This window comes from Schistocerca piceifrons, unplaced genomic scaffold (assembly GCF_021461385.2).
Source record: "Schistocerca piceifrons isolate TAMUIC-IGC-003096 unplaced genomic scaffold, iqSchPice1.1 HiC_scaffold_1764, whole genome shotgun sequence".
Classification (NCBI taxonomy): Eukaryota; Metazoa; Arthropoda; class Insecta; order Orthoptera; family Acrididae; genus Schistocerca; species Schistocerca piceifrons.
The window spans coordinates 341,252-368,149 of NW_025727639.1; the positions used below are offsets into that span (position 1 = coordinate 341,252).

Below are 26,898 nucleotides of genomic sequence, written 5' to 3' on the forward strand. Positions count from 1 at the left end.
TGGCAGCTGCCTGTGTAGTTAATCTCTATTCGAAAAGGGCAGTCGTTCGAGGTGCGATGTTCGAGCAACCAGTCGCAGCAGATCAGGAAGCTGTGTCGTGCACTGCATTCTACAAATGCCAGGAACACTGGTGCAGGTAGCGTGGCCGAGCGGTCTAAGGCGCTGGTTTAAGGCACCAGTCTCTTCAGAGGCGTGGGTTCGAATCCCACCGCTGCCAATTTTTACTTCTCGTTTTTGTGCCATTGCGGTGTGTTCTCGTGGGGTAGAACGCAGCTCCTGTGACCGCCGCGTCGCGTAGGTAGCGTGGCCGAGCGGTCTAAGGCGCTGGTTTCAGGCACCAGTCTCTTCGGAGGCGTGGGTTCGAATCCCACCGCTGCCAACGTTTTCTGTCTCGAAAACAGGAGCACTGATTTCCCGCGAAGGAAAAAGCGCAGCGTCGGTTTCTTAAACTGTCGTAGCACAGTGGTGCGTGGTGTAACAACAGGATTCACCGGCGCAGTTTCGTCTCATGATTGCTGGCGTTCGTCTCCACGAGACGCGTCCCGAGCATGCCGTTCTACGAAGTGGAAACGTTAATTTTTGCAGTTGTCGTCAAGTAGCGGGTGGGCGCTCGCCGTGTTTGTTGGAAGAGTGCTTGTGTCGTTATCCGGTGTCGTCTAGTGGCTGGGATACCTGGCTCTCGCCCAGGAGGCCTGGGTTCGATTCCCGGTACCGGAAATGCACTTTTTATTGCTCCTCTTATGCGACTTGTCCCGACTTAGCTCGACTGACGCTCCGCTGACGCTTGCAGAAAACTACGTAAAATATGATTCGCGGCCACAAGTGACGGCGAGAGAGATGCGACATCTGTCCACCTCTTATCCGGGCACATACCTGCGGTCAACAGACTTGGAGGACTGCAAGACATTGCCACGGGGGTTGAATGCAGCTAACCACTCTGCTCAGTGTCCATCAGCGCGGGCACGTTCGTTTGCCAGTATACATATAATGGAGACCGCGTCTGACACAGCTGTTGCGAGACACAGTCGGCCGAGCTTTGCTGTGCACAGCCACTTGCAGTCGCGAGAGTTGAATTCCGCGGTGGCTCCGTGGCCGTGATCGTCTAGTGGTCAGGACATTGCGTTGTGGCCGCAACAACCCAGGCTCGAATCCGGGTCACGGCACTTTTTAAAGTTCTGCCTTGCTGTCACTGCAATGACGATAGTGACCCAGTGATTGAAATCACGGTGCCCTCCTGATTTTGTGCTCATGTTCCTCAGGCTGCAGGTGGCACTACCGATTCCTTATAAACACGCGATGCCGCCGCACCAGGGCGCTGGCAGCTGCCTGTGTAATTAATCTCTATTCGAAAAGGGCAGTCGTTCGAGGTGCGATGTTCGAGCAACCAGTCGCAGCAGATCAGGAAGCTGTGTCGTGCACTGCATTCTACAAATGCCAGGAACACTGGTGTAGGTAGCGTGGCCGAGCGGTCTAAGGCGCTGGTTTAAGGCACCAGTCTCTTCGGAGGCGTGGGTTCGAATCCCACCGCTGCCAATTTTTACTTCTCGTTTTTGTGCCATTGCGGTGTGTTCTCGTGGGGTAGAACGCAGCTCCTGTGACCGCCGCGTCGCGCAGGTAGCGTGGCCGAGCGGTCTAAGGCGCTGGTTTCAGGCACCAGCCTCTTCGGAGGCGTGGGTTCGAATCCCACCGCTGCCAACGTTTTCTGTCTCGAAAACAGGAGCACTGATTTCCCGCGAAGGAAAAAGCGCAGCGTCGGTTTCTTAAACTGTCGTAGCACAGTGGTGCGTGGTGTAACAACAGGATTCACCGGCGCAGTTTCGTCTCATGATTGCTGGCGTTCGTCTCCACGAGACGCGTCCCGAGCATGCCGTTCTACGAAGTGGAAACGTTAATTTTTGCAGTTGTCGTCAAGTAGCGGGTGGGCGCTCGCCGTGTTTGTTGGAGGAGTGCTTGTGTCGTTATCCGGTGTCGTCTAGTGGCTGGGATACCTGGCTCTCGCCCAGGAGGCCTGGGTTCGATTCCCGGTACCGGAAATGCACATTTTATTGCTCCTCTTATGCGACTTGTCCCGACTTAGCTCGACTGACGCTCCGCTGACGCTTGCAGAAAACTACGTAAAATATGATTCGCGGCCACAAGTGACGGCGAGAGAGATGCGACATCTGTCCACCTCTTATCCGGGCACATACCTGCGGTCAACAGACTTGGAGGACTGCAAGACATTGCCACGGGGGTTGAATGCAGCTAACCACTCTGCTCAGTGTCCATCAGCGCGGGCACGTTCGTTTGCCAGTATACATATAATGGAGACCGCGTCTGACACAGCTGTTGCGAGACACAGTCGGCCGAGCTTTGCTGTGCACAGCCACTTGCAGTCGCGAGAGTTGAATTCCGCGGTGGCTCCGTGGCCGTGATCGTCTAGTGGTCAGGACATTGCGTTGTGGCCGCAACAACCCAGGCTCGAATCCGGGTCACGGCACTTTTTAAAGTTCTGCCTTGCTGTCACTGCAATGACGATAGTGACCCAGTGATTGAAATCACGGTGCCCTCCTGATTTTGTGCTCATGTTCCTCAGGCTGCAGGTGGCACTACCGATTCCTTATAAACACGCGATGCCGCCGCACCAGGGCGCTGGCAGCTGCCTGTGTAATTAATCTCTATTCGAAAAGGGCAGTCGTTCGAGGTGCGATGTTCGAGCAACCAGTCGCAGCAGATCAGGAAGCTGTGTCGTGCACTGCATTCTACAAATGCCAGGAACACTGGTGTAGGTAGCGTGGCCGAGCGGTCTAAGGCGCTGGTTTAAGGCACCAGTCTCTTCGGAGGCGTGGGTTCGAATCCCACCGCTGCCAATTTTTACTTCTCGTTTTTGTGCCATTGCGGTGTGTTCTCGTGGGGTAGAACGCAGCTCCTGTGACCGCCGCGTCGCGCAGGTAGCGTGGCCGAGCGGTCTAAGGCGCTGGTTTCAGGCACCAGTCTCTTCGGAGGCGTGGGTTCGAATCCCACCGCTGCCAACGTTTTCTGTCTCGAAAACAGGAGCACTGATTTCCCGCGAAGGAAAAAGCGCAGCGTCGGTTTCTTAAACTGTCGTAGCACAGTGGTGCGTGGTGTAACAACAGGATTCACCGGCGCAGTTTCGTCTCATGATTGCTGGCGTTCGTCTCCACGAGACGCGTCCCGAGCATGCCGTTCTACGAAGTGGAAACGTTAATTTTTGCAGTTGTCGTCAAGTAGCGGGTGGGCGCTCGCCGTGTTTGTTGGAGGAGTGCTTGTGTCGTTATCCGGTGTCGTCTAGTGGCTGGGATACCTGGCTCTCGCCCAGGAGGCCTGGGTTCGATTCCCGGTACCGGAAATGCACATTTTATTGCTCCTCTTATGCGACTTGTCCCGACTTAGCTCGACTGACGCTCCGCTGACGCTTGCAGAAAACTACGTAAAATATGATTCGCGGCCACAAGTGACGGCGAGAGAGATGCGACATCTGTCCACCTCTTATCCGGGCACATACCTGCGGTCAACAGACTTGGAGGACTGCAAGACATTGCCACGGGGGTTGAATGCAGCTAACCACTCTGCTCAGTGTCCATCAGCGCGGGCACGTTCGTTTGCCAGTATACATATAATGGAGACCGCGTCTGACACAGCTGTTGCGAGACACAGTCGGCCGAGCTTTGCTGTGCACAGCCACTTGCAGTCGCGAGAGTTGAATTCCGCGGTGGCTCCGTGGCCGTGATCGTCTAGTGGTCAGTACATTGCGTTGTGGCCGCAACAACCCAGGCTCGAATCCGGGTCACGGCACTTTTTAAAGTTCTGCCTTGCTGTCGCTGCAATGACGATAGTGACCCAGTGATTGAAATCACGGTGCCCTCCTGATTTTGTGCTCATGTTCCTCAGGCTGCAGGTGGCACTACCGATTCCTTATAAACACGCGATGCCGCCGCACCAGGGCGCTGGCAGCTGCCTGTGTAATTAATCTCTATTCGAAAAGGGCAGTCGTTCGAGGTGCGATGTTCGAGCAACCAGTCGCAGCATATCAGGAAGCTGTGTCGTGCACTGCATTCTACAAATGCCAGGAACACTGGTGTAGGTAGCGTGGCCGAGCGGTCTAAGGCGCTGGTTTAAGGCACCAGTCTCTTCGGAGGCGTGGGTTCGAATCCCACCGCTGCCAATTTTTACTTCTCGTTTTTGTGCCATTGCGGTGTGTTCTCGTGGGGTAGAACGCAGCTCCTGTGACCGCCGCGTCGCGCAGGTAGCTTGGCCGAGCGGTCTAAGGCGCTGGTTTCAGGCACCAGTCTCTTCGGAGGCGTGGGTTCGAATCCCACCGCTGCCAACGTTTTCTGTCTCGAAAACAGGAGCACTGATTTCCCGCGAAGGAAAAAGCGCAGCGTCGGTTTCTTAAACTGTCGTAGCACAGTGGTGCGTGGTGTAACAACAGGATTCACCGGCGCAGTTTCGTCTCATGATTGCTGGCGTTCGTCTCCACGAGACGCGTCCCGAGCATGCCGTTCTACGAAGTGGAAACGTTAATTTTTGCAGTTGTCGTCAAGTAGCGGGTGGGCGCTCGCCGTGTTTGTTGGAGGAGTGCTTGTGTCGTTATCCGGTGTCGTCTAGTGGCTGGGATACCTGGCTCTCGCCCAGGAGGCCTGGGTTCGATTCCCGGTACCGGAAATGCACTTTTTATTGCTCCTCTTATGCGACTTGTCCCGACTTAGCTCGACTGACGCTCCGCTGACGCTTGCAGAAAACTACGTAAAATATGATTCGCGGCCACAAGTGACGGCGAGAGAGATGCGACATCTGTCCACCTCTTATCCGGGCACATACCTGCGGTCAACAGACTTGGAGGACTGCAAGACATTGCCACGGGGGTTGAATGCAGCTAACCACTCTGCTCAGTGTCCATCAGCGCGGGCACGTTCGTTTGCCAGTATACATATAATGGAGACCGCGTCTGACACAGCTGTTGCGAGACACAGTCGGCCGAGCTTTGCTGTGCACAGCCACTTGCAGTCGCGAGAGTTGAATTCCGCGGTGGCTCCGTGGCCGTGATCGTCTAGTGGTCAGGACATTGCGTTGTGGCCGCAACAACCCAGGCTCGAATCCGGGTCACGGCACTTTTTAAAGTTCTGCCTTGCTGTCACTGCAATGACGATAGTGACCCAGTGATTGAAATCACGGTGCCCTCCTGATTTTGTGCTCATGTTCCTCAGGCTGCAGGTGGCACTACCGATTCCTTATAAACACGCGATGCCGCCGCACCAGGGCGCTGGCAGCTGCCTGTGTAATTAATCTCTATTCGAAAAGGGCAGTCGTTCGAGGTGCGATGTTCGAGCAACCAGTCGCAGCAGATCAGGAAGCTGTGTCGTGCACTGCATTCTACAAATGCCAGGAACACTGGTGTAGGTAGCGTGGCCGAGCGGTCTAAGGCGCTGGTTTAAGGCACCAGTCTCTTCGGAGGCGTGGGTTCGAATCCCACCGCTGCCAATTTTTACTTCTCGTTTTTGTGCCATTGCGGTGTGTTCTCGTGGGGTAGAACGCAGCTCCTGTGACCGCCGCGTCGCGCAGGTAGCGTGGCCGAGCGGTCTAAGGCGCTGGTTTCAGGCACCAGCCTCTTCGGAGGCGTGGGTTCGAATCCCACCGCTGCCAACGTTTTCTGTCTCGAAAACAGGAGCACTGATTTCCCGCGAAGGAAAAAGCGCAGCGTCGGTTTCTTAAACTGTCGTAGCACAGTGGTGCGTGGTGTAACAACAGGATTCACCGGCGCAGTTTCGTCTCATGATTGCTGGCGTTCGTCTCCACGAGACGCGTCCCGAGCATGCCGTTCTACGAAGTGGAAACGTTAATTTTTGCAGTTGTCGTCAAGTAGCGGGTGGGCGCTCGCCGTGTTTGTTGGAGGAGTGCTTGTGTCGTTATCCGGTGTCGTCTAGTGGCTGGGATACCTGGCTCTCGCCCAGGAGGCCTGGGTTCGATTCCCGGTACCGGAAATGCACATTTTATTGCTCCTCTTATGCGACTTGTCCCGACTTAGCTCGACTGACGCTCCGCTGACGCTTGCAGAAAACTACGTAAAATATGATTCGCGGCCACAAGTGACGGCGAGAGAGATGCGACATCTGTCCACCTCTTATCCGGGCACATACCTGCGGTCAACAGACTTGGAGGACTGCAAGACATTGCCACGGGGGTTGAATGCAGCTAACCACTCTGCTCAGTGTCCATCAGCGCGGGCACGTTCGTTTGCCAGTATACATATAATGGAGACCGCGTCTGACACAGCTGTTGCGAGACACAGTCGGCCGAGCTTTGCTGTGCACAGCCACTTGCAGTCGCGAGAGTTGAATTCCGCGGTGGCTCCGTGGCCGTGATCGTCTAGTGGTCAGGACATTGCGTTGTGGCCGCAACAACCCAGGCTCGAATCCGGGTCACGGCACTTTTTAAAGTTCTGCCTTGCTGTCACTGCAATGACGATAGTGACCCAGTGATTGAAATCACGGTGCCCTCCTGATTTTGTGCTCATGTTCCTCAGGCTGCAGGTGGCACTACCGATTCCTTATAAACACGCGATGCCGCCGCACCAGGGCGCTGGCAGCTGCCTGTGTAATTAATCTCTATTCGAAAAGGGCAGTCGTTCGAGGTGCGATGTTCGAGCAACCAGTCGCAGCAGATCAGGAAGCTGTGTCGTGCACTGCATTCTACAAATGCCAGGAACACTGGTGTAGGTAGCGTGGCCGAGCGGTCTAAGGCGCTGGTTTAAGGCACCAGTCTCTTCGGAGGCGTGGGTTCGAATCCCACCGCTGCCAATTTTTACTTCTCGTTTTTGTGCCATTGCGGTGTGTTCTCGTGGGGTAGAACGCAGCTCCTGTGACCGCCGCGTCGCGCAGGTAGCGTGGCCGAGCGGTCTAAGGCGCTGGTTTCAGGCACCAGTCTCTTCGGAGGCGTGGGTTCGAATCCCACCGCTGCCAACGTTTTCTGTCTCGAAAACAGGAGCACTGATTTCCCGCGAAGGAAAAAGCGCAGCGTCGGTTTCTTAAACTGTCGTAGCACAGTGGTGCGTGGTGTAACAACAGGATTCACCGGCGCAGTTTCGTCTCATGATTGCTGGCGTTCGTCTCCACGAGACGCGTCCCGAGCATGCCGTTCTACGAAGTGGAAACGTTAATTTTTGCAGTTGTCGTCAAGTAGCGGGTGGGCGCTCGCCGTGTTTGTTGGAGGAGTGCTTGTGTCGTTATCCGGTGTCGTCTAGTGGCTGGGATACCTGGCTCTCGCCCAGGAGGCCTGGGTTCGATTCCCGGTACCGGAAATGCACATTTTATTGCTCCTCTTATGCGACTTGTCCCGACTTAGCTCGACTGACGCTCCGCTGACGCTTGCAGAAAACTACGTAAAATATGATTCGCGGCCACAAGTGACGGCGAGAGAGATGCGACATCTGTCCACCTCTTATCCGGGCACATACCTGCGGTCAACAGACTTGGAGGACTGCAAGACATTGCCACGGGGGTTGAATGCAGCTAACCACTCTGCTCAGTGTCCATCAGCGCGGGCACGTTCGTTTGCCAGTATACATATAATGGAGACCGCGTCTGACACAGCTGTTGCGAGACACAGTCGGCCGAGCTTTGCTGTGCACAGCCACTTGCAGTCGCGAGAGTTGAATTCCGCGGTGGCTCCGTGGCCGTGATCGTCTAGTGGTCAGTACATTGCGTTGTGGCCGCAACAACCCAGGCTCGAATCCGGGTCACGGCACTTTTTAAAGTTCTGCCTTGCTGTCGCTGCAATGACGATAGTGACCCAGTGATTGAAATCACGGTGCCCTCCTGATTTTGTGCTCATGTTCCTCAGGCTGCAGGTGGCACTACCGATTCCTTATAAACACGCGATGCCGCCGCACCAGGGCGCTGGCAGCTGCCTGTGTAGTTAATCTCTATTCGAAAAGGGCAGTCGTTCGAGGTGCGATGTTCGAGCAACCAGTCGCAGCAGATCAGGAAGCTGTGTCGTGCACTGCATTCTACAAATGCCAGGAACACTGGTGCAGCTAGCGTGGCCGAGCGGTCTAAGGCGCTGGTTTAAGGCACCAGTCTCTTCGGAGGCGTGGGTTCGAATCCCACCGCTGCCAATTTTTACTTCTCGTTTTTGTGCCATTGCGGTGTGTTCTCGTGGGGTAGAACGCAGCTCCTGTGACCGCCGCGTCGCGTAGGTAGCGTGGCCGAGCGGTCTAAGGCGCTGGTTTCAGGCACCAGTCTCTTCGGAGGCGTGGGTTCGAATCCCACCGCTGCCAACGTTTTCTGTCTCGAAAACAGGAGCACTGATTTCCCGCGAAGGAAAAAGCGCAGCGTCGGTTTCTTAAACTGTCGTAGCACAGTGGTGCGTGGTGTAACAACAGGATTCACCGGCGCAGTTTCGTCTCATGATTGCTGGCGTTCGTCTCCACGAGACGCGTCCCGAGCATGCCGTTCTACGAAGTGGAAACGTTAATTTTTGCAGTTGTCGTCAAGTAGCGGGTGGGCGCTCGCCGTGTTTGTTGGAGGAGTGCTTGTGTCGTTATCCGCTGTCGTCTAGTGGCTGGGATACCTGGCTCTCGCCCAGGAGGCCTGGGTTCGATTCCCGGTACCGGAAATGCACTTTTTATTGCTCCTCTTATGCGACTTGTCCCGACTTAGCTCGACTGACGCTCCGCTGACGCTTGCAGAAAACTACGTAAAATATGATTCGCGGCCACAAGTGACGGCGAGAGAGATGCGACATCTGTCCACCTCTTATCCGGGCACATACCTGCGGTCAACAGACTTGGAGGACTGCAAGACATTGCCACGGGGGTTGAATGCAGCTAACCACTCTGCTCAGTGTCCATCAGCGCGGGCACGTTCGTTTGCCAGTATACATATAATGGAGACCGCGTCTGACACAGCTGTTGCGAGACACAGTCGGCCGAGCTTTGCTGTGCACAGCCACTTGCAGTCGCGAGAGTTGAATTCCGCGGTGGCTCCGTGGCCGTGATCGTCTAGTGGTCAGGACATTGCGTTGTGGCCGCAACAACCCAGGCTCGAATCCGGGTCACGGCACTTTTTAAAGTTCTGCCTTGCTGTCACTGCAATGACGATAGTGACCCAGTGATTGAAATCACGGTGCCCTCCTGATTTTGTGCTCATGTTCCTCAGGCTGCAGGTGGCACTACCGATTCCTTATAAACACGCGATGCCGCCGCACCAGGGCGCTGGCAGCTGCCTGTGTAATTAATCTCTATTCGAAAAGGGCAGTCGTTCGAGGTGCGATGTTCGAGCAACCAGTCGCAGCATATCAGGAAGCTGTGTCGTGCACTGCATTCTACAAATGCCAGGAACACTGGTGTAGGTAGCGTGGCCGAGCGGTCTAAGGCGCTGGTTTAAGGCACCAGTCTCTTCGGAGGCGTGGGTTCGAATCCCACCGCTGCCAATTTTTACTTCTCGTTTTTGTGCCATTGCGGTGTGTTCTCGTGGGGTAGAACGCAGCTCCTGTGACCGCCGCGTCGCGCAGGTAGCTTGGCCGAGCGGTCTAAGGCGCTGGTTTCAGGCACCAGTCTCTTCGGAGGCGTGGGTTCGAATCCCACCGCTGCCAACGTTTTCTGTCTCGAAAACAGGAGCACTGATTTCCCGCGAAGGAAAAAGCGCAGCGTCGGTTTCTTAAACTGTCGTAGCACAGTGGTGCGTGGTGTAACAACAGGATTCACCGGCGCAGTTTCGTCTCATGATTGCTGGCGTTCGTCTCCACGAGACGCGTCCCGAGCATGCCGTTCTACGAAGTGGAAACGTTAATTTTTGCAGTTGTCGTCAAGTAGCGGGTGGGCGCTCGCCGTGTTTGTTGGAGGAGTGCTTGTGTCGTTATCCGGTGTCGTCTAGTGGCTGGGATACCTGGCTCTCGCCCAGGAGGCCTGGGTTCGATTCCCGGTACCGGAAATGCACATTTTATTGCTCCTCTTATGCGACTTGTCCCGACTTAGCTCGACTGACGCTCCGCTGACGCTTGCAGAAAACTACGTAAAATATGATTCGCGGCCACAAGTGACGGCGAGAGAGATGCGACATCTGTCCACCTCTTATCCGGGCACATACCTGCGGTCAACAGACTTGGAGGACTGCAAGACATTGCCACGGGGGTTGAATGCAGCTAACCACTCTGCTCAGTGTCCATCAGCGCGGGCACGTTCGTTTGCCAGTATACATATAATGGAGACCGCGTCTGACACAGCTGTTGCGAGACACAGTCGGCCGAGCTTTGCTGTGCACAGCCACTTGCAGTCGCGAGAGTTGAATTCCGCGGTGGCTCCGTGGCCGTGATCGTCTAGTGGTCAGGACATTGCGTTGTGGCCGCAACAACCCAGGCTCGAATCCGGGTCACGGCACTTTTTAAAGTTCTGCCTTGCTGTCACTGCAATGACGATAGTGACCCAGTGATTGAAATCACGGTGCCCTCCTGATTTTGTGCTCATGTTCCTCAGGCTGCAGGTGGCACTACCGATTCCTTATAAACACGCGATGCCGCCGCACCAGGGCGCTGGCAGCTGCCTGTGTAATTAATCTCTATTCGAAAAGGGCAGTCGTTCGAGGTGCGATGTTCGAGCAACCAGTCGCAGCAGATCAGGAAGCTGTGTCGTGCACTGCATTCTACAAATGCCAGGAACACTGGTGTAGGTAGCGTGGCCGAGCGGTCTAAGGCGCTGGTTTAAGGCACCAGTCTCTTCGGAGGCGTGGGTTCGAATCCCACCGCTGCCAATTTTTACTTCTCGTTTTTGTGCCATTGCGGTGTGTTCTCGTGGGGTAGAACGCAGCTCCTGTGACCGCCGCGTCGCGCAGGTAGCGTGGCCGAGCGGTCTAAGGCGCTGGTTTCAGGCACCGGTCTCTTCGGAGGCGTGGGTTCGAATCCCACCGCTGCCAACGTTTTCTGTCTCGAAAACAGGAGCACTGATTTCCCGCGAAGGAAAAAGCGCAGCGTCGGTTTCTTAAACTGTCGTAGCACAGTGGTGCGTGGTGTAACAACAGGATTCACCGGCGCAGTTTCGTCTCATGATTGCTGGCGTTCGTCTCCACGAGACGCGTCCCGAGCATGCCGTTCTACGAAGTGGAAACGTTAATTTTTGCAGTTGTCGTCAAGTAGCGGGTGGGCGCTCGCCGTGTTTGTTGGAGGAGTGCTTGTGTCGTTATCCGCTGTCGTCTAGTGGCTGGGATACCTGGCTCTCGCCCAGGAGGCCTGGGTTCGATTCCCGGTACCGGAAATGCACATTTTATTGCTCCTCTTATGCGACTTGTCCCGACTTAGCTCGACTGACGCTCCGCTGACGCTTGCAGAAAACTACGTAAAATATGATTCGCGGCCACAAGTGACGGCGAGAGAGATGCGACATCTGTCCACCTCTTATCCGGGCACATACCTGCGGTCAACAGACTTGGAGGACTGCAAGACATTGCCACGGGGGTTGAATGCAGCTAACCACTCTGCTCAGTGTCCATCAGCGCGGGCACGTTCGTTTGCCAGTATACATATAATGGAGACCGCGTCTGACACAGCTGTTGCGAGACACAGTCGGCCGAGCTTTGCTGTGCACAGCCACTTGCAGTCGCGAGAGTTGAATTCCGCGGTGGCTCCGTGGCCGTGATCGTCTAGTGGTCAGGACATTGCGTTGTGGCCGCAACAACCCAGGCTCGAATCCGGGTCACGGCACTTTTTAAAGTTCTGCCTTGCTGTCGCTGCAATGACGATAGTGACCCAGTGATTGAAATCACGGTGCCCTCCTGATTTTGTGCTCATGTTCCTCAGGCTGCAGGTGGCACTACCGATTCCTTATAAACACGCGATGCCGCCGCACCAGGGCGCTGGCAGCTGCCTGTGTAGTTAATCTCTATTCGAAAAGGGCAGTCGTTCGAGGTGCGATGTTCGAGCAACCAGTCGCAGCAGATCAGGAAGCTGTGTCGTGCACTGCATTCTACAAATGCCAGGAACACTGGTGCAGCTAGCGTGGCCGAGCGGTCTAAGGCGCTGGTTTAAGGCACCAGTCTCTTCGGAGGCGTGGGTTCGAATCCCACTGCTGCCAATTTTTACTTCTCGTTTTTGTGCCATTGCGGTGTGTTCTCGTGGGGTAGAACGCAGCTCCTGTGACCGCCGCGTCGCGTAGGTAGCGTGGCCGAGCGGTCTAAGGCGCTGGTTTCAGGCACCAGTCTCTTCGGAGGCGTGGGTTCGAATCCCACCGCTGCCAACGTTTTCTGTCTCGAAAACAGGAGCACTGATTTCCCGCGAAGGAAAAAGCGCAGCGTCGGTTTCTTAAACTGTCGTAGCACAGTGGTGCGTGGTGTAACAACAGGATTCACCGGCGCAGTTTCGTCTCATGATTGCTGGCGTTCGTCTCCACGAGACGCGTCCCGAGCATGCCGTTCTACGAAGTGGAAACGTTAATTTTTGCAGTTGTCGTCAAGTAGCGGGTGGGCGCTCGCCGTGTTTGTTGGAGGAGTGCTTGTGTCGTTATCCGGTGTCGTCTAGTGGCTGGGATACCTGGCTCTCGCCCAGGAGGCCTGGGTTCGATTCCCGGTACCGGAAATGCACTTTTTATTGCTCCTCTTATGCGACTTGTCCCGACTTAGCTCGACTGACGCTCCGCTGACGCTTGCAGAAAACTACGTAAAATATGATTCGCGGCCACAAGTGACGGCGAGAGAGATGCGACATCTGTCCACCTCTTATCCGGGCACATACCTGCGGTCAACAGACTTGGAGGACTGCAAGACATTGCCACGGGGGTTGAATGCAGCTAACCACTCTGCTCAGTGTCCATCAGCGCGGGCACGTTCGTTTGCCAGTATACATATAATGGAGACCGCGTCTGACACAGCTGTTGCGAGACACAGTCGGCCGAGCTTTGCTGTGCACAGCCACTTGCAGTCGCGAGAGTTGAATTCCGCGGTGGCTCCGTGGCCGTGATCGTCTAGTGGTCAGGACATTGCGTTGTGGCCGCAACAACCCAGGCTCGAATCCGGGTCACAGCACTTTTTAAAGTTCTGCCTTGCTGTCACTGCAATGACGATAGTGACCCAGTGATTGAAATCACGGTGCCCTCCTGATTTTGTGCTCATGTTCCTCAGGCTGCAGGTGGCACTACCGATTCCTTATAAACACGCGATGCCGCCGCACCAGGGCGCTGGCAGCTGCCTGTGTAATTAATCTCTATTCGAAAAGGGCAGTCGTTCGAGGTGCGATGTTCGAGCAACCAGTCGCAGCATATCAGGAAGCTGTGTCGTGCACTGCATTCTACAAATGCCAGGAACACTGGTGTAGGTAGCGTGGCCGAGCGGTCTAAGGCGCTGGTTTAAGGCACCAGTCTCTTCGGAGGCGTGGGTTCGAATCCCACCGCTGCCAATTTTTACTTCTCGTTTTTGTGCCATTGCGGTGTGTTCTCGTGGGGTAGAACGCAGCTCCTGTGACCGCCGCGTCGCGCAGGTAGCTTGGCCGAGCGGTCTAAGGCGCTGGTTTCAGGCACCAGTCTCTTCGGAGGCGTGGGTTCGAATCCCACCGCTGCCAACGTTTTCTGTCTCGAAAACAGGAGCACTGATTTCCCGCGAAGGAAAAAGCGCAGCGTCGGTTTCTTAAACTGTCGTAGCACAGTGGTGCGTGGTGTAACAACAGGATTCACCGGCGCAGTTTCGTCTCATGATTGCTGGCGTTCGTCTCCACGAGACGCGTCCCGAGCATGCCGTTCTACGAAGTGGAAACGTTAATTTTTGCAGTTGTCGTCAAGTAGCGGGTGGGCGCTCGCCGTGTTTGTTGGAGGAGTGCTTGTGTCGTTATCCGGTGTCGTCTAGTGGCTGGGATACCTGGCTCTCGCCCAGGAGGCCTGGGTTCGATTCCCGGTACCGGAAATGCACATTTTATTGCTCCTCTTATGCGACTTGTCCCGACTTAGCTCGACTGACGCTCCGCTGACGCTTGCAGAAAACTACGTAAAATATGATTCGCGGCCACAAGTGACGGCGAGAGAGATGCGACATCTGTCCACCTCTTATCCGGGCACATACCTGCGGTCAACAGACTTGGAGGACTGCAAGACATTGCCACGGGGGTTGAATGCAGCTAACCACTCTGCTCAGTGTCCATCAGCGCGGGCACGTTCGTTTGCCAGTATACATATAATGGAGACCGCGTCTGACACAGCTGTTGCGAGACACAGTCGGCCGAGCTTTGCTGTGCACAGCCACTTGCAGTCGCGAGAGTTGAATTCCGCGGTGGCTCCGTGGCCGTGATCGTCTAGTGGTCAGGACATTGCGTTGTGGCCGCAACAACCCAGGCTCGAATCCGGGTCACGGCACTTTTTAAAGTTCTGCCTTGCTGTCGCTGCAATGACGATAGTGACCCAGTGATTGAAATCACGGTGCCCTCCTGATTTTGTGCTCATGTTCCTCAGGCTGCAGGTGGCACTACCGATTCCTTATAAACACGCGATGCCGCCGCACCAGGGCGCTGGCAGCTGCCTGTGTAGTTAATCTCTATTCGAAAAGGGCAGTCGTTCGAGGTGCGATGTTCGAGCAACCAGTCGCAGCAGATCAGGAAGCTGTGTCGTGCACTGCATTCTACAAATGCCAGGAACACTGGTGCAGCTAGCGTGGCCGAGCGGTCTAAGGCGCTGGTTTAAGGCACCAGTCTCTTCGGAGGCGTGGGTTCGAATCCCACTGCTGCCAATTTTTACTTCTCGTTTTTGTGCCATTGCGGTGTGTTCTCGTGGGGTAGAACGCAGCTCCTGTGACCGCCGCGTCGCGTAGGTAGCGTGGCCGAGCGGTCTAAGGCGCTGGTTTCAGGCACCAGTCTCTTCGGAGGCGTGGGTTCGAATCCCACCGCTGCCAACGTTTTCTGTCTCGAAAACAGGAGCACTGATTTCCCGCGAAGGAAAAAGCGCAGCGTCGGTTTCTTAAACTGTCGTAGCACAGTGGTGCGTGGTGTAACAACAGGATTCACCGGCGCAGTTTCGTCTCATGATTGCTGGCGTTCGTCTCCACGAGACGCGTCCCGAGCATGCCGTTCTACGAAGTGGAAACGTTAATTTTTGCAGTTGTCGTCAAGTAGCGGGTGGGCGCTCGCCGTGTTTGTTGGAGGAGTGCTTGTGTCGTTATCCGGTGTCGTCTAGTGGCTGGGATACCTGGCTCTCGCCCAGGAGGCCTGGGTTCGATTCCCGGTACCGGAAATGCACTTTTTATTGCTCCTCTTATGCGACTTGTCCCGACTTAGCTCGACTGACGCTCCGCTGACGCTTGCAGAAAACTACGTAAAATATGATTCGCGGCCACAAGTGACGGCGAGAGAGATGCGACATCTGTCCACCTCTTATCCGGGCACATACCTGCGGTCAACAGACTTGGAGGACTGCAAGACATTGCCACGGGGGTTGAATGCAGCTAACCACTCTGCTCAGTGTCCATCAGCGCGGGCACGTTCGTTTGCCAGTATACATATAATGGAGACCGCGTCTGACACAGCTGTTGCGAGACACAGTCGGCCGAGCTTTGCTGTGCACAGCCACTTGCAGTCGCGAGAGTTGAATTCCGCGGTGGCTCCGTGGCCGTGATCGTCTAGTGGTCAGGACATTGCGTTGTGGCCGCAACAACCCAGGCTCGAATCCGGGTCACGGCACTTTTTAAAGTTCTGCCTTGCTGTCACTGCAATGACGATAGTGACCCAGTGATTGAAATCACGGTGCCCTCCTGATTTTGTGCTCATGTTCCTCAGGCTGCAGGTGGCACTACCGATTCCTTATAAACACGCGATGCCGCCGCACCAGGGCGCTGGCAGCTGCCTGTGTAATTAATCTCTATTCGAAAAGGGCAGTCGTTCGAGGTGCGATGTTCGAGCAACCAGTCGCAGCATATCAGGAAGCTGTGTCGTGCACTGCATTCTACAAATGCCAGGAACACTGGTGTAGGTAGCGTGGCCGAGCGGTCTAAGGCGCTGGTTTAAGGCACCAGTCTCTTCGGAGGCGTGGGTTCGAATCCCACCGCTGCCAATTTTTACTTCTCGTTTTTGTGCCATTGCGGTGTGTTCTCGTGGGGTAGAACGCAGCTCCTGTGACCGCCGCGTCGCGCAGGTAGCTTGGCCGAGCGGTCTAAGGCGCTGGTTTCAGGCACCAGTCTCTTCGGAGGCGTGGGTTCGAATCCCACCGCTGCCAACGTTTTCTGTCTCGAAAACAGGAGCACTGATTTCCCGCGAAGGAAAAAGCGCAGCGTCGGTTTCTTAAACTGTCGTAGCACAGTGGTGCGTGGTGTAACAACAGGATTCACCGGCGCAGTTTCGTCTCATGATTGCTGGCGTTCGTCTCCACGAGACGCGTCCCGAGCATGCCGTTCTACGAAGTGGAAACGTTAATTTTTGCAGTTGTCGTCAAGTAGCGGGTGGGCGCTCGCCGTGTTTGTTGGAGGAGTGCTTGTGTCGTTATCCGGTGTCGTCTAGTGGCTGGGATACCTGGCTCTCGCCCAGGAGGCCTGGGTTCGATTCCCGGTACCGGAAATGCACATTTTATTGCTCCTCTTATGCGACTTGTCCCGACTTAGCTCGACTGACGCTCCGCTGACGCTTGCAGAAAACTACGTAAAATATGATTCGCGGCCACAAGTGACGGCGAGAGAGATGCGACATCTGTCCACCTCTTATCCGGGCACATACCTGCGGTCAACAGACTTGGAGGACTGCAAGACATTGCCACGGGGGTTGAATGCAGCTAACCACTCTGCTCAGTGTCCATCAGCGCGGGCACGTTCGTTTGCCAATATACATATAATGGAGACCGCGTCTGACACAGCTGTTGCGAGACACAGTCGGCCGAGCTTTGCTGTGCACAGCCACTTGCAGTCGCGAGAGTTGAATTCCGCGGTGGCTCCGTGGCCGTGATCGTCTAGTGGTCAGGACATTGCGTTGTGGCCGCAACAACCCAGGCTCGAATCCGGGTCACGGCACTTTTTAAAGTTCTGCCTTGCTGTCGCTGCAATGACGATAGTGACCCAGTGATTGAAATCACGGTGCCCTCCTGATTTTGTGCTCATGTTCCTCAGGCTGCAGGTGGCACTACCGATTCCTTATAAACACGCGATGCCGCCGCACCAGGGCGCTGGCAGCTGCCTGTGTAGTTAATCTCTATTCGAAAAGGGCAGTCGTTCGAGGTGCGATGTTCGAGCAACCAGTCGCAGCAGATCAGGAAGCTGTGTCGTGCACTGCATTCTACAAATGCCAGGAACACTGGTGCAGGTAGCGTGGCCGAGCGGTCTAAGGCGCTGGTTTAAGGCACCAGTCTCTTCAGAGGCGTGGGTTCGAATCCCACCGCTGCCAATTTTTACTTCTCGTTTTTGTGCCATTGCGGTGTGTTCTCGTGGGGTAGAACGCAGCTCCTGTGACCGCCGCGTCGCGTAGGTAGCGTGGCCGAGCGGTCTAAGGCGCTGGTTTCAGGCACCAGTCTCTTCGGAGGCGTGGGTTCGAATCCCACCGCTGCCAACGTTTTCTGTCTCGAAAACAGGAGCACTGATTTCCCGCGAAGGAAAAAGCGCAGCGTCGGTTTCTTAAACTGTCGTAGCACAGTGGTGCGTGGTGTAACAACAGGATTCACCGGCGCAGTTTCGTCTCATGATTGCTGGCGTTCGTCTCCACGAGACGCGTCCCGAGCATGCCGTTCTACGAAGTGGAAACGTTAATTTTTGCAGTTGTCGTCAAGTAGCGGGTGGGCGCTCGCCGTGTTTGTTGGAAGAGTGCTTGTGTCGTTATCCGGTGTCGTCTAGTGGCTGGGATACCTGGCTCTCGCCCAGGAGGCCTGGGTTCGATTCCCGGTACCGGAAATGCACTTTTTATTGCTCCTCTTATGCGACTTGTCCCGACTTAGCTCGACTGACGCTCCGCTGACGCTTGCAGAAAACTACGTAAAATATGATTCGCGGCCACAAGTGACGGCGAGAGAGATGCGACATCTGTCCACCTCTTATCCGGGCACATACCTGCGGTCAACAGACTTGGAGGACTGCAAGACATTGCCACGGGGGTTGAATGCAGCTAACCACTCTGCTCAGTGTCCATCAGCGCGGGCACGTTCGTTTGCCAGTATACATATAATGGAGACCGCGTCTGACACAGCTGTTGCGAGACACAGTCGGCCGAGCTTTGCTGTGCACAGCCACTTGCAGTCGCGAGAGTTGAATTCCGCGGTGGCTCCGTGGCCGTGATCGTCTAGTGGTCAGGACATTGCGTTGTGGCCGCAACAACCCAGGCTCGAATCCGGGTCACGGCACTTTTTAAAGTTCTGCCTTGCTGTCACTGCAATGACGATAGTGACCCAGTGATTGAAATCACGGTGCCCTCCTGATTTTGTGCTCATGTTCCTCAGGCTGCAGGTGGCACTACCGATTCCTTATAAACACGCGATGCCGCCGCACCAGGGCGCTGGCAGCTGCCTGTGTAATTAATCTCTATTCGAAAAGGGCAGTCGTTCGAGGTGCGATGTTCGAGCAACCAGTCGCAGCATATCAGGAAGCTGTGTCGTGCACTGCATTCTACAAATGCCAGGAACACTGGTGTAGGTAGCGTGGCCGAGCGGTCTAAGGCGCTGGTTTAAGGCACCAGTCTCTTCGGAGGCGTGGGTTCGAATCCCACCGCTGCCAATTTTTACTTCTCGTTTTTGTGCCATTGCGGTGTGTTCTCGTGGGGTAGAACGCAGCTCCTGTGACCGCCGCGTCGCGCAGGTAGCTTGGCCGAGCGGTCTAAGGCGCTGGTTTCAGGCACCAGTCTCTTCGGAGGCGTGGGTTCGAATCCCACCGCTGCCAACGTTTTCTGTCTCGAAAACAGGAGCACTGATTTCCCGCGAAGGAAAAAGCGCAGCGTCGGTTTCTTAAACTGTCGTAGCACAGTGGTGCGTGGTGTAACAACAGGATTCACCGGCGCAGTTTCGTCTCATGATTGCTGGCGTTCGTCTCCACGAGACGCGTCCCGAGCATGCCGTTCTACGAAGTGGAAACGTTAATTTTTGCAGTTGTCGTCAAGTAGCGGGTGGGCGCTCGCCGTGTTTGTTGGAGGAGTGCTTGTGTCGTTATCCGGTGTCGTCTAGTGGCTGGGATACCTGGCTCTCGCCCAGGAGGCCTGGGTTCGATTCCCGGTACCGGAAATGCACATTTTATTGCTCCTCTTATGCGACTTGTCCCGACTTAGCTCGACTGACGCTCCGCTGACGCTTGCAGAAAACTACGTAAAATATGATTCGCGGCCACAAGTGACGGCGAGAGAGATGCGACATCTGTCCACCTCTTATCCGGGCACATACCTGCGGTCAACAGACTTGGAGGACTGCAAGACATTGCCACGGGGGTTGAATGCAGCTAACCACTCTGCTCAGTGTCCATCAGCGCGGGCACGTTCGTTTGCCAGTATACATATAATGGAGACCGCGTCTGACACAGCTGTTGCGAGACACAGTCGGCCGAGCTTTGCTGTGCACAGCCACTTGCAGTCGCGAGAGTTGAATTCCGCGGTGGCTCCGTGGCCGTGATCGTCTAGTGGTCAGGACATTGCGTTGTGGCCGCAACAACCCAGGCTCGAATCCGGGTCACGGCACTTTTTAAAGTTCTGCCTTGCTGTCGCTGCAATGACGATAGTGACCCAGTGATTGAAATCACGGTGCCCTCCTGATTTTGTGCTCATGTTTCCTCAGGCTGCAGGTGGCACTACCGATTCCTTATAAACACGCGATGCCGCCGCACCAGGGCGCTGGCAGCTGCCTGTGTAGTTAATCTCTATTCGAAAAGGGCAGTCGTTCGAGGTGCGATGTTCGAGCAACCAGTCGCAGCAGATCAGGAAGCTGTGTCGTGCACTGCATTCTACAAATGCCAGGAACACTGGTGCAGCTAGCGTGGCCGAGCGGTATAGTTCCGCTTGAGACGCGACAGCGATCGCACGTGCTGTGTATTCGATCCGCCGTTTCCCTCGGGTTGTGACTATTTACTTTCTGTGTGTGACGTTTCTTTGTCTTCTTTTCTTCGTTGTTTCGTCGCCTTAGTGTTTGTGTTGTGTCTTGTGTTGTATAGCGGCTTTTGCCGCATTAATTAAGTGTTATGGCTTCCCGGTTGTTTCCGCGGAAGTGTACTCTCAGTTTTCAGTTTAACAAGGCCACCAGGAATGTTCAACCAACTTCGTTGGAAATTCACGAATGGATTGTGGATACGATTGGCATTACATCGGACCAGGTACATACGGCGTATTTTGACACAGAACTTTACTGCTTTTTTGTGAAATTGTTGAACCCGGTTTTGCTAGATAAGATTTTACTTAAACATGGTGAGCAAGTGTCGTTCCGTCATAGAGATGGTTCTGTTAGCAGTGTTACTGTTTCAAATGCGGAAATTACGTATACCACAGTTCGGGTTTATAATTTACCCCCTGAAGTTGAAAACAGTTATCTCAAGGAAGCTTTGCTTGGTTATGGTACCGTTCGATCAATTCGACATGAACGTTGGTCTGCACAACATAAGCTACAATGTTATAATGGTATCAGATCGGTTGAAATGCATATTAAGTCGAATATACCGTCCCATCTGGTTGTATGTGGTTATCGTGTTCATCTTACTTATGAGGGGCAAGTTGGTACGTGTTTTCTATGTAATGAAAATGGTCATGTCCGTGCTAATTGCCCTAAGCGGGTGTTTGTGCTTAAAAATGGGCTAGCACAACGCCGCAAATTAACGGTTGCCGATCTTGTGCCAGCAGCTTCCTCCACTGTCTCGTGTCAGCCTCCTGCAGTAGATTGTTCACAACGGGTGACACCTTCCTCTGATGCAGGTTTTCCCCCGTTACCCACTCGCCCAGATGTATCGGCTGCTTCTACACCGATCCCGTCTGTTTCCAATAACAAACGCCGTCGTGCTAGTGATACCGGTAGCACTGATGACGAAGCTGCTGTTTCGCAGCCGGTTAGCGAATCTGACGAGAGAATTCCGGAATCTCCCTTGCTTGTTTTGGATTCTGTTCCCACTGTGTCTCCTGCTTTGCCTGCTGACGTCAAACCTGGTGCCACGCTGTCGGCGCAAGAGCCCCAACATTCGGTCGAGGTGGTGTTGACATCCCTCCCGACACAGGCATCACAACATGTTGACGACACTTCGGTGCAGACAGCTGTTTGTCGGAAAATCGCTTCTAGAACTGCGCGCTCCGCTTCAGCGGATTCCAAACCTATCTCTCCACCTCCTACACTTCCAATACCTACACCTTCTGATGCCGGTGCCGATGTTCCTGATGCAGTTTTCCCCTTGCTTGCTCCTTCTTCAGATTCCTCTCGCCCTGCTAATCCTTCGGATGCCTTGGTTGACGTGCCTGATCTCGAACCCCCCACTCCACCTGCTCTTGACTCTGGTGTGCATCAGATACGCCGTCGGGTGAAAGTGCCCCCCAATCTTCACGCGGTGCGGAAAAAACACAAGCATGCAAAGGATGACTCTGATTCCGTTGATTCCGGGCAATCACCCTCTGCCATGTCTGATGTTGATGATCTGGATGTAGTTGCTTCTAATGTGGTGTAATTAGGGTTCATTTTCCCTTTTTTGGTTGATGTTGCAGGCGTACACGTTTATTACCTTAAATATAAATAGCATTCAATCTGCTCTGAAGTTAGCGTCTCTGCAGCAGTTCATTTATGACTCTGCAGCTGATGTTGTTTTCCTGCAGGAAGTCTCCGTTGCACACCTGTTTGTTCCTGGCTTTCGCACTATTATAAATTTTGCGCCTGAGTTTTCCACAGGTACTGCCTTACTAATTCGTGACGGTATCCCCGTTACCGAAATTGAGCTCTTAGACTCGGGAAGGGGTATTGGTTGTCGGTTATTTGACACAACCTTGGTTAATATTTACGCCCCCTCTGGTTCCAGCAAACGGCAGGAAAGGTCTCGTTTTTATAAAGAGGATCTGATTTATCTTTTACGCAAAAATCCTGCGACTTTGATATTGGGGGGTGATTTTAATTGTGTATTACAAGCTAAGGACCAATCCCCTCATTTTAATTATTGTTTCGAGCTACATTCTCTTGTACGTCAACTACGACTACGCGATGCGTGGGAGGTTAAACACCCCACTTTAGTTAAATTTACATTTTTTACTGCCACGTCAAGTAGTCGCCTGGACCGATTGTATATTTCTGATCCCCTTAGTGTTTCTGTTTTAAATGTAGATGTAATTCCAGCCAGTTTTACGGATCATTGTGCCCTTGCGGTTATAATTAATTTGGAACGTCAGCCTCTTAAACTTTATCGGCCACTGTGGAAATTAAATGTCTCCTTGCTCGATGACCCTGACATCGAACCTCTAATACAGACGGCGTGGGACATGTGTTTACGTTCTCTGCGATACTATCCGTCTAAGCTTCACTGGTGGATCCACTGTGCGAAGCCAAAACTACGTCGCACTTTAATGTCCTACAGTTATAATAGAGCGCGAGATCTGAAACTGACTTTTGAGTATTATTATTCGGTGCTTCGCGAACTTTATGATACTCCTCGAATGACATGTGCCCACCTTTCTGAGGTTCGGAAAATTAAAGCCAAGCTCCTTAGTATTAAACGGCTTCAGATGGAAGGATTGAAGATTAAATCTAAGCCGCCGTCCACCTTAGCACATGAAATGACTTCCATGTACCATCTGTTTCGTCACCACAAGAACCGTCGACGTGTATTGATTGACGGCCTTATGGCAGCTGATGGTCGCCGGCTTACCTTACAGAATCAAATAACCCATGAACTTACCTGCTACTATGAGACCTTATATGCTGTGGCTGATTCTGATCCGCTTGATGTTGACGAGATTTCAACTGCTATCCCATCAGTTTTAACAGAGGACCATAATATGGAATTTTTAGCTCCTTTTACTGCAGACGAAATTTCAGCTTTCATTGCTTGTTCACCATCTCACAAATCTCCTGGTCCGGATGGCCTTCCTAAGGAGTTTTTTGTTCGCTTTTGGACTATTATAGGGCCGGTTTTTACGGATATAGTAAATGAAATTTTGAATGGTGGCACAATTCCAGCCGATTTCAAGAGAGGTACGGTTGTCCTGATACCGAAATCTGCTGGTTTGAAGACAGCTAGTGACTTTCGTCCTTTAACTCTTTTAAATTTTGATTATAAGACGGCTGCTAGGGCTGTTAATGCACGTCTATCCCTCTTGCTTACACCTGTGATAACTCCTTGTCAAAGCTGCTTTCCGGGGCGCTCCATCTTGACGCCTCTGGCGGGGTATCGTGATATTGTGTCGATTGTCGCTGTCACCAATATTTCCTGTGCGCTTTTATTTGTTGATTTTAGTAAGGCTTTTGATCGTGTGTCCCATTCGTTTTTAGAGCTTCTGCTGCGCCGACTCGGTTTTAATGAAAAGGCGCTGCTGGTTCTTAAGAATATGACGACTGGCATTTCTGCTAAGATTGACATTAATGGACAGCTGACGAAGGTCATTGATATTAAACGTGGCGTCCCGCAAGGTAGCCCTTTATCCATGACCCTTTATGCTCTCTCCCTTCAACCACTCCTCACACGTCTCAACTCGACACTTCGTGGTCTTACGATCTCTGGGGTTACCCAGACAGCAACAGCTTATGCTGATGATTTGGTTGTTTTACTTCGTTCCCCCGCAGAAGTGCCGCCGTTGAAAATGGAACTGGATAAATTTTCTGCGGCCTCAGGTTCTCGTATCAACCCCTGTAAAAGCAAACTCCTGAATTTGCGGGGCTTTGAACATGTGGTTGTTCCGTGGGTTACGGCTGTTGAACATCATACACATTTAGGTATCTATCTTGAACGGTGTCCTCTTCGTATGGCTGCGAAAAATTGGCAAGTGGCCATTTCCAAGCTTCAAGGTGTTTTATTCGAACACTCATGGCGTTCGATACCGATACTGCAAAAAAAGCATGTATTAGACACTTATGTTTTATGTAAAGTATATTACGTTGCTCAGTTGTTTCCGCTTCCCAGAATGCAGGGTGCAAAAATGGTCCAGCTTATTAACAGATATATTTGGCGGGGGCACATTTTTAAATTACGTTGTGATGTTCTTACGAAGCCGCGACTTGAGGGCGGCTTGTCGTTCACCGATGTCCGTGTCAAGGCTGCTGCCCTTTATGTTAAGCGCACCCTCCATCTTTTATTTTCTGAGTCCCCGACTGTTACTTCGCGATTATTCCATGTCGTTCGTCCTGCGAGCTTGTCACCGCCTATTAACGTAGGGCCTCTAAATGCGAAGCTACGGCATGTTCGGGACTTCTACATTGAGATTAGTTATCTGGATCTCCACTTACAACGTAGTCCTGTTTTTACTACGCGAACACTGCTTGACAAATGGCACAGGTCTTCTTCTTCCATCCCGATTGTTTTACAATATCCCCGTTTTCATTGGCGTCACATATGGACGAATATCAGCTTACCCGTTCATTCCGCAGCTGTTGCCTCCCTATGGTATAAGGTAGTTAATCAGCTGATTCCTACGAACGAACGACTTCATCGTATAGGTTTAAGTGTCACTCCGCTTTGTCAAACGTGTGGTTGTATTGATACACTCCCACACCGATTTACCTGCGCTGACCGTCTTCGCATGTGGTACTGGCTGCGCCGACAATTGGCGTTACTCACCAGAAGCTCGGAATCAGCTTTTACAACTGATATTCTCTGCTGGCCGGACACGGTTTTTTATCCCCGGACAAAGAACAACACCATTATGTGGCTTCTTGGCCGTTACATTTTTGCAGTGGTTGATGGTGATGGTATTTCCGATTTTATTTCGTTTACTGGTTACATGCTTCATGAGTACTGGACGCAACAATCTTTCCCACATCTTAAGAGGGACTTTGCGAATATGCTCAGTATTGTTTTCGAAAAGCAGGGGATTGGTTAAGTTTCCACTTCTATTGCTCGCTCCTGCGCCAGTTGCATTAATGGCGCCGGTATAGGGGGATACTGATCTCACTTCATGATAGGGGAGACATTCACGCTAGCTCTTAGTTCCTTTGCCTTCCTGCCAAGCTTTCACCTGTTTAGTTAGACAACGCATAAATAAGCCCCGTGTCCACATATCAGTATCATGCGACTCCGAACCAAAGACAATTACTACGTACTGGTGCCACTGTGCTTCAGTGCAGGGAGGAGGAGACGTCATGGCCAGGCCTCGGGATTCGACCCCTGCCCAATGCGCCTCCACCGAGCTGCACTGGGTCATTAAAATGGTTTAACACAAAGACAAAAAAAATGGATAAAATAAAAAAATGGATAAGGCATAAAAAAAAAAAAAAAAAGTGGTTAAAAAAAAAAAAAAAAAAAAAATGGATAAGGCATCGGTCTCCTAAACCGGGGATTGTGGGTTCGAGTCCCACCAGAGGTACACGTTTTACTCACTGGGGCAAAATCACTCTCACCACATACAGCTGTAATAGTTGAGAAAGCTGGCGTTTCTGAGTGCTTACAGGTATGAAAAAAAAAAAAAAAAAAAAAAAAAAAAAGCGGTCTAAGGCGCTGGTTTAAGGCACCAGTCTCTTCGGAGGCGTGGGTTCGAATCCCACTGCTGCCAATTTTTACTTCTCGTTTTTGTGCCATTGCGGTGTGTTCTCGTGGGGTAGAACGCAGCTCCTGTGACCGCCGCGTCGCGTAGGTAGCGTGGCCGAGCGGTCTAAGGTGCTGGTTTCAGGCACCAGTCTCTTCGGAGGCGTGGGTTCGAATCCCACCGCTGCCAACGTTTTCTGTCTCGAAAACAGGAGCACTGATTTCCCGCGAAGGAAAAAGCGCAGCGTCGGTTTCTTAAACTGTCGTAGCACAGTGGTGCGTGGTGTAACAACAGGATTCACCGGCGCAGTTTCGTCTCATGATTGCTGGCGTTCGTCTCCACGAGACGCGTCCCGAGCATGCCGTTCTACGAAGTGGAAACGTTAATTTTTGCAGTTGTCGTCAAGTAGCGGGTGGGCGCTCGCCGTGTTTGTTGGAGGAGTGCTTGTGTCGTTATCCGGTGTCGTCTAGTGGCTGGGATACCTGGCTCTCGCCCAGGAGGCCTGGGTTCGATTCCCGGTACCGGAAATGCACTTTTTATTGCTCCTCTTATGCGACTTGTCCCGACTTAGCTCGACTGACGCTCCGCTGACGCTTGCAGAAAACTACGTAAAATATGATTCGCGGCCACAAGTGACGGCGAGAGAGATGCGACATCTGTCCACCTCTTATCCGGGCACATACCTGCGGTCAACAGACTTGGAGGACTGCAAGACATTGCCACGGGGGTTGAATGCAGCTAACCACTCTGCTCAGTGTCCATCAGCGCGGGCACGTTCGTTTGCCAGTATACATATAATGGAGACCGCGTCTGACACAGCTGTTGCGAGACACAGTCGGCCGAGCTTTGCTGTGCACAGCCACTTGCAGTCGCGAGAGTTGAATTCCGCGGTGGCTCCGTGGCCGTGATCGTCTAGTGGTCAGGACATTGCGTTGTGGCCGCAACAACCCAGGCTCGAATCCGGGTCACGGCACTTTTTAAAGTTCTGCCTTGCTGTCACTGCAATGACGATAGTGACCCAGTGATTGAAATCACGGTGCCCTCCTGATTTTGTGCTCATGTTCCTCAGGCTGCAGGTGGCACTACCGATTCCTTATAAACACGCGATGCCGCCGCACCAGGGCGCTGGCAGCTGCCTGTGTAATTAATCTCTATTCGAAAAGGGCAGTCGTTCGAGGTGCGATGTTCGAGCATCCAGTCGCAGCAGATCAGGAAGCTGTGTCGTGCACTGCATTCTACAAATGCCAGGAACACTGGTGTAGGTAGCGTGGCCGAGCGGTCTAAGGCGCTGGTTTAAGGCACCAGTCTCTTCGGAGGCGTGGGTTCGAATCCCACCGCTGCCAATTTTTACTTCTCGTT

At 53.2% G+C, this 26,898-nt stretch overlaps 46 non-coding genes across 46 annotated transcripts; all 46 read left to right on the forward strand.

Annotated features, from left to right (window-relative positions):
• Positions 1 to 135: 135 nt before the first annotated feature.
• Trnal-aag lies at positions 136 to 217 on the forward strand. Its single transcript has one exon. It is a non-coding gene; the product is annotated as a tRNA-Leu (tRNA).
• An 80-nt stretch (positions 218 to 297) lies between these two features.
• On the forward strand, positions 298 to 379 carry Trnal-cag. Its single transcript has one exon. It is a non-coding gene; the product is annotated as a tRNA-Leu (tRNA).
• A 266-nt stretch (positions 380 to 645) lies between these two features.
• On the forward strand, positions 646 to 717 carry Trnae-cuc. The gene has a single exon. It is a non-coding gene; the product is annotated as a tRNA-Glu (tRNA).
• Positions 718 to 1,451: 734 nt separating this feature from the next.
• Trnal-aag lies at positions 1,452 to 1,533 on the forward strand. Its single transcript has one exon. It is a non-coding gene; the product is annotated as a tRNA-Leu (tRNA).
• An 80-nt stretch (positions 1,534 to 1,613) lies between these two features.
• Trnal-cag lies at positions 1,614 to 1,695 on the forward strand. The gene has a single exon. It is a non-coding gene; the product is annotated as a tRNA-Leu (tRNA).
• A 266-nt stretch (positions 1,696 to 1,961) lies between these two features.
• Positions 1,962 to 2,033, forward strand: Trnae-cuc. The gene has a single exon. It is a non-coding gene; the product is annotated as a tRNA-Glu (tRNA).
• A 734-nt stretch (positions 2,034 to 2,767) lies between these two features.
• Trnal-aag lies at positions 2,768 to 2,849 on the forward strand. Its single transcript has one exon. It is a non-coding gene; the product is annotated as a tRNA-Leu (tRNA).
• An 80-nt stretch (positions 2,850 to 2,929) lies between these two features.
• Trnal-cag lies at positions 2,930 to 3,011 on the forward strand. Its single transcript has one exon. It is a non-coding gene; the product is annotated as a tRNA-Leu (tRNA).
• Positions 3,012 to 3,277: 266 nt separating this feature from the next.
• Positions 3,278 to 3,349, forward strand: Trnae-cuc. Its single transcript has one exon. It is a non-coding gene; the product is annotated as a tRNA-Glu (tRNA).
• Positions 3,350 to 4,083: 734 nt separating this feature from the next.
• Positions 4,084 to 4,165, forward strand: Trnal-aag. The gene has a single exon. It is a non-coding gene; the product is annotated as a tRNA-Leu (tRNA).
• An 80-nt stretch (positions 4,166 to 4,245) lies between these two features.
• On the forward strand, positions 4,246 to 4,327 carry Trnal-cag. The gene has a single exon. It is a non-coding gene; the product is annotated as a tRNA-Leu (tRNA).
• Positions 4,328 to 4,593: 266 nt separating this feature from the next.
• Trnae-cuc lies at positions 4,594 to 4,665 on the forward strand. Its single transcript has one exon. It is a non-coding gene; the product is annotated as a tRNA-Glu (tRNA).
• Positions 4,666 to 5,399: 734 nt separating this feature from the next.
• Positions 5,400 to 5,481, forward strand: Trnal-aag. The gene has a single exon. It is a non-coding gene; the product is annotated as a tRNA-Leu (tRNA).
• Positions 5,482 to 5,561: 80 nt separating this feature from the next.
• On the forward strand, positions 5,562 to 5,643 carry Trnal-cag. Its single transcript has one exon. It is a non-coding gene; the product is annotated as a tRNA-Leu (tRNA).
• A 266-nt stretch (positions 5,644 to 5,909) lies between these two features.
• Trnae-cuc lies at positions 5,910 to 5,981 on the forward strand. Its single transcript has one exon. It is a non-coding gene; the product is annotated as a tRNA-Glu (tRNA).
• A 734-nt stretch (positions 5,982 to 6,715) lies between these two features.
• Trnal-aag lies at positions 6,716 to 6,797 on the forward strand. The gene has a single exon. It is a non-coding gene; the product is annotated as a tRNA-Leu (tRNA).
• Positions 6,798 to 6,877: 80 nt separating this feature from the next.
• Positions 6,878 to 6,959, forward strand: Trnal-cag. Its single transcript has one exon. It is a non-coding gene; the product is annotated as a tRNA-Leu (tRNA).
• A 266-nt stretch (positions 6,960 to 7,225) lies between these two features.
• Trnae-cuc lies at positions 7,226 to 7,297 on the forward strand. Its single transcript has one exon. It is a non-coding gene; the product is annotated as a tRNA-Glu (tRNA).
• Positions 7,298 to 8,031: 734 nt separating this feature from the next.
• Trnal-aag lies at positions 8,032 to 8,113 on the forward strand. Its single transcript has one exon. It is a non-coding gene; the product is annotated as a tRNA-Leu (tRNA).
• An 80-nt stretch (positions 8,114 to 8,193) lies between these two features.
• Trnal-cag lies at positions 8,194 to 8,275 on the forward strand. Its single transcript has one exon. It is a non-coding gene; the product is annotated as a tRNA-Leu (tRNA).
• Positions 8,276 to 9,347: 1,072 nt separating this feature from the next.
• On the forward strand, positions 9,348 to 9,429 carry Trnal-aag. Its single transcript has one exon. It is a non-coding gene; the product is annotated as a tRNA-Leu (tRNA).
• Positions 9,430 to 9,509: 80 nt separating this feature from the next.
• Positions 9,510 to 9,591, forward strand: Trnal-cag. The gene has a single exon. It is a non-coding gene; the product is annotated as a tRNA-Leu (tRNA).
• Positions 9,592 to 9,857: 266 nt separating this feature from the next.
• Trnae-cuc lies at positions 9,858 to 9,929 on the forward strand. Its single transcript has one exon. It is a non-coding gene; the product is annotated as a tRNA-Glu (tRNA).
• A 734-nt stretch (positions 9,930 to 10,663) lies between these two features.
• Trnal-aag lies at positions 10,664 to 10,745 on the forward strand. Its single transcript has one exon. It is a non-coding gene; the product is annotated as a tRNA-Leu (tRNA).
• An 80-nt stretch (positions 10,746 to 10,825) lies between these two features.
• Positions 10,826 to 10,907, forward strand: Trnal-cag. Its single transcript has one exon. It is a non-coding gene; the product is annotated as a tRNA-Leu (tRNA).
• Positions 10,908 to 11,979: 1,072 nt separating this feature from the next.
• Positions 11,980 to 12,061, forward strand: Trnal-aag. Its single transcript has one exon. It is a non-coding gene; the product is annotated as a tRNA-Leu (tRNA).
• An 80-nt stretch (positions 12,062 to 12,141) lies between these two features.
• Trnal-cag lies at positions 12,142 to 12,223 on the forward strand. The gene has a single exon. It is a non-coding gene; the product is annotated as a tRNA-Leu (tRNA).
• Positions 12,224 to 12,489: 266 nt separating this feature from the next.
• Positions 12,490 to 12,561, forward strand: Trnae-cuc. The gene has a single exon. It is a non-coding gene; the product is annotated as a tRNA-Glu (tRNA).
• A 734-nt stretch (positions 12,562 to 13,295) lies between these two features.
• Positions 13,296 to 13,377, forward strand: Trnal-aag. The gene has a single exon. It is a non-coding gene; the product is annotated as a tRNA-Leu (tRNA).
• An 80-nt stretch (positions 13,378 to 13,457) lies between these two features.
• On the forward strand, positions 13,458 to 13,539 carry Trnal-cag. Its single transcript has one exon. It is a non-coding gene; the product is annotated as a tRNA-Leu (tRNA).
• A 266-nt stretch (positions 13,540 to 13,805) lies between these two features.
• Trnae-cuc lies at positions 13,806 to 13,877 on the forward strand. The gene has a single exon. It is a non-coding gene; the product is annotated as a tRNA-Glu (tRNA).
• A 734-nt stretch (positions 13,878 to 14,611) lies between these two features.
• Positions 14,612 to 14,693, forward strand: Trnal-aag. Its single transcript has one exon. It is a non-coding gene; the product is annotated as a tRNA-Leu (tRNA).
• An 80-nt stretch (positions 14,694 to 14,773) lies between these two features.
• On the forward strand, positions 14,774 to 14,855 carry Trnal-cag. Its single transcript has one exon. It is a non-coding gene; the product is annotated as a tRNA-Leu (tRNA).
• Positions 14,856 to 15,121: 266 nt separating this feature from the next.
• Trnae-cuc lies at positions 15,122 to 15,193 on the forward strand. Its single transcript has one exon. It is a non-coding gene; the product is annotated as a tRNA-Glu (tRNA).
• A 734-nt stretch (positions 15,194 to 15,927) lies between these two features.
• Trnal-aag lies at positions 15,928 to 16,009 on the forward strand. Its single transcript has one exon. It is a non-coding gene; the product is annotated as a tRNA-Leu (tRNA).
• Positions 16,010 to 16,089: 80 nt separating this feature from the next.
• Trnal-cag lies at positions 16,090 to 16,171 on the forward strand. The gene has a single exon. It is a non-coding gene; the product is annotated as a tRNA-Leu (tRNA).
• Positions 16,172 to 16,437: 266 nt separating this feature from the next.
• On the forward strand, positions 16,438 to 16,509 carry Trnae-cuc. The gene has a single exon. It is a non-coding gene; the product is annotated as a tRNA-Glu (tRNA).
• Positions 16,510 to 17,243: 734 nt separating this feature from the next.
• Positions 17,244 to 17,325, forward strand: Trnal-aag. Its single transcript has one exon. It is a non-coding gene; the product is annotated as a tRNA-Leu (tRNA).
• An 80-nt stretch (positions 17,326 to 17,405) lies between these two features.
• On the forward strand, positions 17,406 to 17,487 carry Trnal-cag. Its single transcript has one exon. It is a non-coding gene; the product is annotated as a tRNA-Leu (tRNA).
• A 266-nt stretch (positions 17,488 to 17,753) lies between these two features.
• Trnae-cuc lies at positions 17,754 to 17,825 on the forward strand. The gene has a single exon. It is a non-coding gene; the product is annotated as a tRNA-Glu (tRNA).
• Positions 17,826 to 18,559: 734 nt separating this feature from the next.
• On the forward strand, positions 18,560 to 18,641 carry Trnal-aag. The gene has a single exon. It is a non-coding gene; the product is annotated as a tRNA-Leu (tRNA).
• An 80-nt stretch (positions 18,642 to 18,721) lies between these two features.
• Trnal-cag lies at positions 18,722 to 18,803 on the forward strand. Its single transcript has one exon. It is a non-coding gene; the product is annotated as a tRNA-Leu (tRNA).
• A 266-nt stretch (positions 18,804 to 19,069) lies between these two features.
• Trnae-cuc lies at positions 19,070 to 19,141 on the forward strand. Its single transcript has one exon. It is a non-coding gene; the product is annotated as a tRNA-Glu (tRNA).
• A 6,505-nt stretch (positions 19,142 to 25,646) lies between these two features.
• Trnal-cag lies at positions 25,647 to 25,728 on the forward strand. Its single transcript has one exon. It is a non-coding gene; the product is annotated as a tRNA-Leu (tRNA).
• A 266-nt stretch (positions 25,729 to 25,994) lies between these two features.
• On the forward strand, positions 25,995 to 26,066 carry Trnae-cuc. The gene has a single exon. It is a non-coding gene; the product is annotated as a tRNA-Glu (tRNA).
• Positions 26,067 to 26,800: 734 nt separating this feature from the next.
• Positions 26,801 to 26,882, forward strand: Trnal-aag. Its single transcript has one exon. It is a non-coding gene; the product is annotated as a tRNA-Leu (tRNA).
• The last annotated feature ends 16 nt before the right edge of the window (positions 26,883 to 26,898 follow it).